The sequence below is a fragment of the Mus pahari genome, chromosome 14 (assembly GCF_900095145.1).
Source record: "Mus pahari chromosome 14, PAHARI_EIJ_v1.1, whole genome shotgun sequence".
Lineage (NCBI taxonomy): Eukaryota > Metazoa > Chordata > Mammalia > Rodentia > Muridae > Mus > Mus pahari.
Genome location: NC_034603.1, coordinates 15,171,601 through 15,181,809, shown reverse-complemented (window position 1 = coordinate 15,181,809; position 10,209 = coordinate 15,171,601). Strand labels below are relative to the sequence as shown.

The 10,209-nt window shown below is 45.1% G+C and overlaps 1 protein-coding gene across 1 annotated transcript in view; it reads right to left on the bottom strand.

Annotated features, from left to right (window-relative positions):
• LOC110332301 (hepatitis A virus cellular receptor 1 homolog) overlaps window positions 1-4,249 on the bottom strand; it is a 68,358-nt gene extending 64,109 nt beyond the window's left edge. Inside the window, exon 1 of the mRNA XM_021213449.1 lies at window positions 4,200-4,249. The gene's annotated coding sequence lies outside the window, so the exon portion shown is untranslated. The remainder of the gene's footprint in view (window positions 1-4,199) is intronic.
• Window positions 4,250-10,209: the final 5,960 nt, after the last annotated feature.

Genomic DNA, 10,209 nt, shown 5'->3' with positions numbered 1-10,209 from the left:
CTCTTCCACCATAGGGTTTGGGAGAGATATCCTGGGTTTTTGTCATGTTGAGTAAGAGATATCTTTAGGACCACATAAAGAAGGCGGGTCTAGGTTAAAGATACAGATTGGGAAGAACTGACTTAGAAATGGTCTTTGAAAGGCAGAAGCCAGACTTAGGTACTCTGGGACAAATTGTCCTGAAGGGAATGGCTTTTGTTGTTTTTATGCTGAGGCAAGGCCCTGGGGGCTTCCTGGGGATAGCAACAGAGAAGAGGTGCCCAGAGACAGCCAGAAGCAGCCCAGGGAGGCAAGAGGAGCATAAAGACAAGGGGGTCCTGAAAGTCAGGGGAGACAAATTCATAATCACAGGCAATCTTCCCAAGCCAAGACTGCAAAAACTCAGGGCTAAGAACCACAGGGCAATGACATCAAGGAAGAAGAGACCAAGGCAATGGCTGGAAACCCAGAAGGCGTTTAAGGTGCTGTGAACTGAAACTGTCTAAGCAGCTGATGTCTAAGGAGCTGGATGTGGGCTGTTTGACCTTGTCTGAGTCGAACTTGCTGATGGTTGAGGGAAACTTGAATTGTAGCCTGGGTTGGCTGCAGCTAGCTTCATCTGCTCTGAGGCTGGGAAGGCAATAAACTCAATATCTCATGACCACAAATCCCTTTGCTTGCTGTAGCTCCCACCTCATGGCCCATCAGTGTGGTTGGGTGGTTGGTTGGTTTATTCATTTATTTAGTTAGTTTGGTTATTCATCGTAGCCCAGGCTGACCTGGAAATCTTTCTATCTCAGGTTGGTCTCTGAGACAAATAGAGATCCTCCTGCCTCAGAAGGCTGGGATTATAGGCGTGACCCAACACACCCAGACCTCCCTCTGTGCTTTGTACAAACACTGATCCTTCACTTTCATTTCTGGGACAGTCAAAGTCCGTGTTTGACCTGGTAACACAGGCTCTAACCCCAGCTTCTCAGGAGGCTGGGGCTGGAGGATCGTGGACTTCAGGCCTGCCTAAGCTACCTGAGCAACTTCTCTAAATAAAACGTGGGGAAATGGGTGTGGATGACTGGAGTTAGAGGTCAATGGCAGAGAGACCCTGTTTCCATCTTTTGTAAGCACCAAAATGAGGAAAAACAATTAGATAAACAAACAGAGAACAAACAGAAGAGCCAAGTATGATGGAACATGAATTTACTCCAGAACCAAGAGCCAAAGTTCTGCAGATCTCTGTGAGTTTGAGGCCAGTTTGGTACGCATAGCAACTTCCAACCCTGCCCGAGTTTCATGTCCCAAAAATAAACAAGGAAATAAATAAATAAGAATGAAAATGAAAAAGAACTTCACGTAATTTTTTTTTCCATTTTGGTATGTCATTCAGGAAGAATTGATGTCCTAAAACCATGGTTACTCAAATTTGTATTATAATAAACTATTTTATTACCATGCTAAAGATAAGACCAAAGTTTTAAATGGCCAGAGTTTGATAACACACCCACACAGATAGAGAGAGATAAAGACACACATATACAAGGAAAGAGAAGACAGGTTGGGTAGCATGATAAAGTGACTCTTGTTTTTTATTATTTTTTTGTAGTTTTCTTTTCTTTTTTTAATTAGATACTTTCTTTATTTACATTTCAAATGTTATCCCATTTCCTAGTTTCCCCTCCGAAAATCTCCTATCCCCTCTTCCCTCCCCCTCCTCCCCAAACCACCCACTCCCATTCCTGGTCCTGGTGTTCCCCTATACTGGGGCATAGAGCCTTCACAGGACCAAGGGCCTCTCCTCCCATTGATGACCAACTAGACCATCCTCTGCTACAAATATAGCTAGAGCCACAAGTTCCACCATGTGTTTTCTTTGATTGGTGGTATAGTTCCAAGGAGCTCTGAGGGTACTGGTTAGTTCATATTGACGCTCCTTCTATGGGACTTCAGTCCCCTTCAGTTCCCTGGGTATTTCTCAGAAGTGAATGCTCACAGTCATCCATTGGATGGAGCACAAGGTCCCTAATGAAGGAACCAGAGAAATTTTTTTTCTTTATTTACATCTCAAATGTTATCCCCTTTCCTGGTTTCCCCTCTGGAATCCCCCTATTCCATCCTCCCTGCTCACTGCTTCTATGAGGGTGCTCACCCACCCACTTCATCCTTCCTGCCCTGGCATTCCCCTACACTGGGGCATTGAACCTTCACAGAACCAAGGGCCCCTCCTCCCACTGATGCCTGACAAGGCCATCCTCTGCTACAAATGCAGCTGTAGCCATGGGTTGATCCATGTGTATATACTCTTTGGTTGGTGGTTTAGTGCCTGGGAGCTCTGGGGGGGTGTGGGGGGGGTCTGGTTGGGTGATATTGTTGTTTGTCCTATGGGGTTGCAAAGTCCTTCAGTTCCTTCAGTCCTTTCTCTAACTCCTCCACTGGGAATCTCTCTCTCTCTCTCTCTCTCTCTCTCTCTCTCTCTCTCTCTCTCTCTCTCTTATATAAATTAAATTTAAGCTCTCAAGTAGCAAGGCTAACCTCTAACTGACCCTGTAGCTATGTTGGGTTTGAACCAGTGCCACTGCCTCTGTCTCCCAAGGACTAGGATCACCAGGGTTAGGATTATAATTGTTTGTCAACTTGCTTTGGGACTTTGATATTTTAATGATAAAATGAGCAGTATAGAAGCTCGGGTATAGCTTGCACGGCAGACAACTTGCTAAGCAAGCCAGAGCCCCGAGTTCAATGTTTCTCATCTGATGAACAGGGTCTAGAGTTAAATGCCAGAAATCACAGTGACTTCCTAGTTCAAGTCCATCCTCAGCAAAGCTTGTATTCTGAGGAAATCCTGACACACAAGAGGCCCTGTCTCACATACAGTGACAGTATGAACCAGTCACAGCAGTTTATGCGTGTAATCCCAGAACTCAGGAAGACTTCAGTGAGTTCTCAGCTGGTGAGATGTCACAACTGGGTTGTAAAAACCTAATGAGCGTTCATTATGATGTTTTTCCTACACTGTCTGACTCGGGGCTCAGTTTTAAAACTTCACAGTGTAGGTGGGGAAGAGACTGGGGGGGAGGATTCTTTGGAGCGTGAAAGCACATCCTGAAGTATGTGAGTATAAGGGGAAGTACCGCTCAGACAGGCAAATGGCCGGAGGATGAGGCTGCACTCCGGAGAAGGACTGAACTCTGGAGGAGGACTGCACTCTGGAGGAGGACTGAACTCTGGAGGAGGACTGCACTCTGGAGGAGGACTGCACTCTGGAGGAGGACTGCACTCTGGAGGAGGACTGCACTCTGGAGGAGGACTGCACTCTGGAGGAGGACTGAACTCTGGAGGAGGACTGCATTCTGGAGGAGGACTGAACTCTGGAGGAGGACTGCATTCTGGAGGAGGACTGCACTCTGGAGGAGGACTGCACTCTGGAGGAGGACTGCACTCTGGGGAAGGACTGCATTCTGGAGGAGGACTGACCAATTTCGCTTGACATAAATACACACGTTTAAAAATATGTTCCCAAGCTTTCCTCTAAATCTCTCCCCCAACAGAAAGAATTCACTGACAACTCAGTCACTAAAAGTTAAACTCCAAACTCTAAAAGGTACCCCCTTCCCCAAACTGGCCATGCACCCCATCCCCCACCCTGCCCCCAACATCCAACTGAAGCAAAACTTTTCTACTTCTGGCCTTCCCAAGTTCACAAACCTAACCGCAAACCACAAATCTTAGCGGCCAATTTGAAGCTCTCAATTTCCACTCCAAACAAACAATCCTCACAAATAGTTTTACTTTGCAAACAACAAAAGTCAATGAACAAGACTGAAAATATATCTATGCCCTCAACTTCCGGATCCCATTATCATTTTATACAAATTTGCATATTACCTACAGATGCAGGCCTAACTACATAGGCCTTAGTCTAAAGTACCAGGCTATTCTCTTCTACAGTTTCCTTCTTATATCTCACGTTAACTCCACTTAAGAAGGCTGTACTAGTTCATCTATAAAGTCCATTATTCCATTTAAATGAGGATCCACCTTCCAAGAATCCGAAGAGCTCTGTGGGATATTAAGTTGTCCTCACGTCTAGAGACTCATCGTTGTCCCAGTGCCCCCACAGAATCCCACATCATCCCAAGTGCAAAGCCACACACGGCACAGAACCTCCAGGGAGCACTTCCCTCATTGCTTCTCTCCAGCACGAGCCTGCAGAAGACGGAACTTACCAGTTAGGAGAGAGCCACAGCTTCTTGTTAGTGTCTCCTTCTAATCCTCTGCTGCTGACGGACTCTTCCAGAGCTGCTGATGGATAAAGAGGAATCTGTCCCAGAATTCCATCCTTATCTCCTGGCCACACCTTCAAGTGTTTTGTTTGAAAATCTAGTGTCTCTAGTTCCACAATCCTTTTGCCGATAGTATCTGTTCAACTTAAAGGGATTATAACAAAATACTTAAAAAACTAGCACTCAGAAAAGCAGAGGCAGGTGGATCTTCTAAGTTCAAAGCCAACCTGGTCTACATAGTGAGACCTTGTCCTCACAACAAACAAACAAAAGCTGACTTTCTGATGGGCAATCTTCAGCAAAGTCTTCATTGAGTGCAGACTCCAGGTCTGGAGATCGTGCTGGCTTTGAGAAGGTTCCGGTAGAAAGGGACTTTAGTCTACTGGGCCAGCTTTCTTAATTGTAGATGAATAAACTGAAAGTCAGAAAGAGGAATAGAATATGAATAGAACCCATTCTAACTCGTGGGGCAGAAGTGAAAACTGACTAATTATAGACACTGGTCTGACATTCAGCTAGCATCGCCCTCATAAAATGTTTATAAGTAGCCCATGCTAATAGTGAACAGCTCAAGCCAACAAAGCTAGAGTCTCTGCTTGCAGAAGTGTAGGGAGAGGTTGCCAGCTTTCAAAGAGGAGCCTTCCCATGTCCTGATACCCCCTTCAGGCTTATTAACGCACCTGTGGAAGCTTCCAGAGTTAGGCAGTTCTATAAGACAGGAAATTGGATAAGACCATTTTCTGTTCTGGCAACTAGAAAATGCTATGTTGTTCAAAGCAAAATGCTTCCGGAAGGTATTATCAATTTATAGGGCTTCTTCTAAGCTTGAAATTAAATAAATAATTAAGTAAACCAAGCAAGGAGTTCTGAAGGTTATTCTGTGAAATGTCACAAGTCACTTTGGTGCTAAAATTTCTGGACCGTGACCATCTGAATAAGCTTAAGATGTTGTTTCCACACCCACTTACGGGAAGACTGATGGGTCAGAGAGATTTAATAGCGGTAGGTTTTACCTAATGGAATTAGGAGAATCATTTCAGTTTGGATTTGGAGTGGTGTTGTTTGTTTCTCCCTTGTTTTGTCTTGGCACAGGGTCTCACTATGTAATGCAGGCTAGCCTAAGACTCCTGTGGAGCCCAGGGTGACTTTCGACTGCCCATCCTCTCCCTTCCACTTGTGCTGGGAGGATCTCAGGTGTGTGCCACCACCCATGGGTTTCTGCTGTGCTGAGGATCCAACCCAGAACTTCATGCATGCTTGGCAAGTCCACTAAGAATGAGCTACATCCCAGCCAGGATGGTCATCTTACAAAGAGCTGTCTACCCTGAAATCAAGATGTCCCAGAGTCCCTGAAAACCAAGCTGAACGGTCCTTGCCAGGAGCAGCTATTTAAAATGTGTACTAAGCTTTTGCCAACTTCCTAGTCAGGGCTCCTGACTTAAAACAAAGTTGACTCTGCTTATTAACAACGTGTGCTCGTAGAGAATGTCAACAATTCACTGGAACTTTGTGACTTCAGAATATCTCCAAGAAATATAATTTTTTAAAAATTTAAATAGTTCCATTTTTGTGAAAACAGGAGACAATAACAACACGTTTGCATGTGTTTATCTAGAGGTGGAAACGTGATGAACAAAACCCTGCAGACTGTTCCTTGTGTTCTCTCTGGTAGAGAAGCAGGCTGAAATGGTAGAGACTTCATATGAAGCAGTATCATTTTTTTGTTATTTGTCATTTTGTTATCATTTGAGTATTTTAAAAGACTCATTAATATTTGTATGTTAAAAAGATTCTTTTGTGGGGCTGGTGAGATGGCTCAGTGGGTAAGAGCACCCGACTGCTCTTCCAAAGGTCCGGAGTTCAAATCCCAGCAACCACATGTTGGCTAACAACCATCTATAACAAGATCTGACGCCCTCTTCTGGAGTGTTTGAGGACAGCTACAGTGTACTTACATATAATAAATAAATAAATCTTAAAAAAAAAAGATTCTTTTGTTTGTTTTTAAATTTGTCTAATAGTGTGTGTGTGTGTGTGTGTGTGTGTGTGTGTGTGTGCCTGTGCAAGTGTGTACATGAGTGTATGCCATGGGTATGCATTCCCTTGGAAGCCAGAAGAGGACACTGAATCCCCTGGGACTACTTACAAACCATTATAGCCCATCTACATAGATGCTGGAAAATTAATCCAGATCCAATGGAAGAGCAGCAAGCATTGCAGACACATCTCTCCATCCACAAGTTAAATGTTTTAAGTAAAATTAGACAAGGCGGGGGGACAAGCGTCCACAGCCTTGAGCTGAATAAGCAGAAGAAGCCAGCTGAGCACCAGCACTGATCACTCTCTGCTTCCTGACTGTGCATGCAACGCCAGCAGACATTTCACATTGCTGCCTGCATGGACTTTGCCATGAAGGGCTCTCTCCTCAAACTGTGAGCCAGTGGCTGTTCTTGCCTTAGAAGAATCAATAGTAAATAATTTTTAAGGAAAAAAAGAAACCCCACAGCAAATCCCCAAAGTATGCATTGTTACAAAGTACTTTAATTAACATGATTTCATTGTCCTCAACCTAATTACACTACTCTTTCTTTTTTTCTGTCTGTCTTTCTTTTTCTCTTCCTCGCTTCCTTTCTTTTCCTTCTTCTTTTAATAAGACAGATTGTCCTGGAAGGACGTCACCAAGCATGTGGAAGGATAGGCGGCTACAAGCACACAAATGCTCCATTAAGAAATACTTTCTCGGGCTGGTGAGATGGCTCAGTAGGTAAGAGCACCCGACTGCTCTTCCAAAGGTCCGGAGTTCAAATCCCAGCAACCACATGGTGGCTCACAACCATCCNTAACAAGATCTGACNCCCTCTTCTNGAGTGTCTGAAGACAGCTACAGNNTACTTAAATATAATAAATAAATAAATAAATAAATAAAAGAAATACTTTCTCCTCTACCAAGTAACACATTAGTGTCACCACAGGTCTAGGGGTGGAAATTAGGCTCTGCCACAGGCGCTAGTTCATGAAGCCACCAATTCCTACTTATTGAACACCTGATCCATTGGACCATCTCTATGCAGCAGGAGGCACTTGAATTTTGTAGAACTAATTAAGACAACATAACACTAAAAATTTCTATTTCTAGAGTGAGAGAAAAACAAAAGACATGGCCAAGAACTCCTTCCCAGTGTCCTTCAGAATGTAGTGGCAGCATGTCTGCTCCATGCTCAGTGTGTTTACTGAAATACTTCGCTTGCCATGAAACTTTCCTACTGCGTTCTGACTTCCCTGAAAGAAAAACTCATGAATAGTTTTTCCTTACTTTTAAAAACAGTTTTCTTTGTGTGTGTGTGTGTGTGTGTGTGTAGATATTTTCCCCACCTGCATGTATGTGTACCACATGCATGTCTGGTGCTGGAGGAAGCCAGAAAAGGAAGTTACTCATTCACAGAGACCAGAGCCACAGTGTGGGCAGTAGTATTTGATTCTCTGGAAGACCAGAACACCTAACTGTCTGGTTTTAGACCAAGGTTGAGCAACTGATGTGCACATTTTACATACCAAAGCAGACCTGGCCTCCAGATTCTCCCTGCATTCCTCAGTCCCCACCTGGCATACCCTGCCCTGAACTTTCCAGCCAAGGGGCTGGGTTGCCCTTGCCCCAGAAGCTCCTCTATATACATCAAATATTTTGCTCTCTCTCTCTCTCTCTCTCTCTCTCTCTCTCTCTCTCTCTCTCTCTCTCTCTCTCTCTCTCTCCTGTTCTTCTCCCTCTCTGCACCTGAGCACTTTCTCTCTTTCTCTTCCCCTCCCCCCACTCTCCTGACAGCAGCTTTCCAGTAAACCTGGTTGTATAATCTAATCTGGTTTGACTGGCTCATTTCACTGTAGGAGAAATAATCTATCAATAACCACTGAGCCAGTTCTCCTGCCCGGTCCTTCACGGGATTGCAGTGAATCAGTCATGTGCTTGTCCTTCCCATCTAACTCTGCCAATTATGAGTCAAGCATCCTGTGGGCTCCTAAGGCGTGGCATATTAGAGTTCACACTCTAGGTAAGAGTTTGACTGGGATAAACCACCCAAGAGATGAACAGAGTACAAACAAGAGGGTTGTTTTCTGGACAACAAATATAAGCCATAGAATGAAAGTTATGAAGAAGCTCTGATGGCCACCAGAGACAGGTGTCCTAGGAAAGGGACCAGGTATGGAATAGGTGCAGGGACCTGGAGAACTCCGGCTATCCTAGAAGCAGGCATGAAGGCAGTGTGGCTAAAACAGAGGGGACAAGGAGGGACTGGCAGAGGCAGCAGAGAGGCAGTGCCTCCAGGCAGTGACTGAAAGGACAACACAGCAGGTGGAGCCTTCGGATAATCACAGAAAGTGGACCACTTGGGCTGTCACAGGAGGAGATAGACTGTGAGGAGAGCAAGAGTGGAGGAGAGGCCCCAGGCTGGACACTGATTGCTAGAAGGGGAGGGAGGAGAGGGGAGAGGAGAGTGAGGATCAAAATCACTGGGATTCCAACAGAAAACCAGTGAGAACTGCTTGGCCTCTATGGCTTGCTTACTGTGTTTGGGCTTTGATTTGCTTGATTGTCTGCAGCTCTGCTCCTCACGCACCAGTCTCCTGACTGCTGGATTGAGGGTGTGAGCCTCACACCAGTCTAACTAAATCCTTCAGCCAAATTAAACAGCAAAGCCCATACTGAAGGGCCTTGTGCTGGAATAAAAATGTAATTTTCTAGGGACCGAGGATGTAGCTCAGGAGAGTGGTTGCCTAGCCTGGACCAAGGCCTGGGTTCCACACTCAGCATGGTGGCTCCCACCCGCAGGGTCAGGGCTTGGAAGGTGGAGGTGAAATGAGAAGTTCAAGGGTCAGCAAGCACTGCCTGCCTATGTAGGGAGTTCAAGGCCAACCTGAGCCACATGAGAGTCTGTCTCAAAAGTAGAGTTATGTTTTGTTTCTTTGTTTGAATATTCGCCTTGAAATAGAGAGTGCACACTTAGCCCTTAGCCCAGCTTGCTTTCTGTTGCTAACAGATGAACACAGTGCTCAAGAGCACTTTGGGCTGAGTGGGTTTATTTGTCTTTCCTGAACATCATGATGACAGTCTGCCATAGAGAGGAATGGGGCAGGACAGAGGTAAGGTATGAAGGCAGGCTGCTTACTGGCTTGCTCAGCCTGCCTGTTTATACCACAGGAGACCACCTGCTCAGCCTGGTACTGCCCACAGTGGACTGAACCCTCCCACATCAATCATTAATCAATGCCCAGAATCAGGCCTGCAGGAGAACCCTCAGTCCAGGCTTGCTCTCCCCAGGTGTCTCCAGTTGTGATGCTGACTACAACTGAGTGCAGCTGTACACTTACTGATACGATTTTTAAAATGTTATCGTTTTGTACACTCCATACCCTAAGTAACATGGCACTTTTTGACACATCTGCTGACTTTTGTTGACCTGTGTTGATCTTGTCTGCTGGACCTAGGATCTGAGGACCTGAAAGAAAGGGGGGAGTGGGGCTTATAATCTGATGCTGTAGACAGCCTTCCTTCAGTTTCTCTGTACATTCACACACCAATGTAACAAAGAAAGCCTTGATCCAAGGAAGGTTGCTTGAGTTAAAAAAAAAAAATCAGCATCAGAAAAACATGTCAATAAATGTCAGTAAGCACACACTAATTATTAACAGAGCAGCCCTTTCCCAGGACTTTCTTAGGATAGAACCAATTTAAACACAAGTGCCTGGCANGTACTATAGATTATATCTGGGAAAGCATGAACTCGAGGCAGGAGGTGTATCCAGATTCAGTGTACACCGACCGGATTGGGTTCCACAGCTACGTTCTGACACCCCACAGAAATGAACATGTAATGTAAATGTTTAACATGGTAGGTGTGAAATCACATCCAAGAACCATCCAGGGAACAACTCTCTCTCTCTCTCTCTCTCTCTCTCT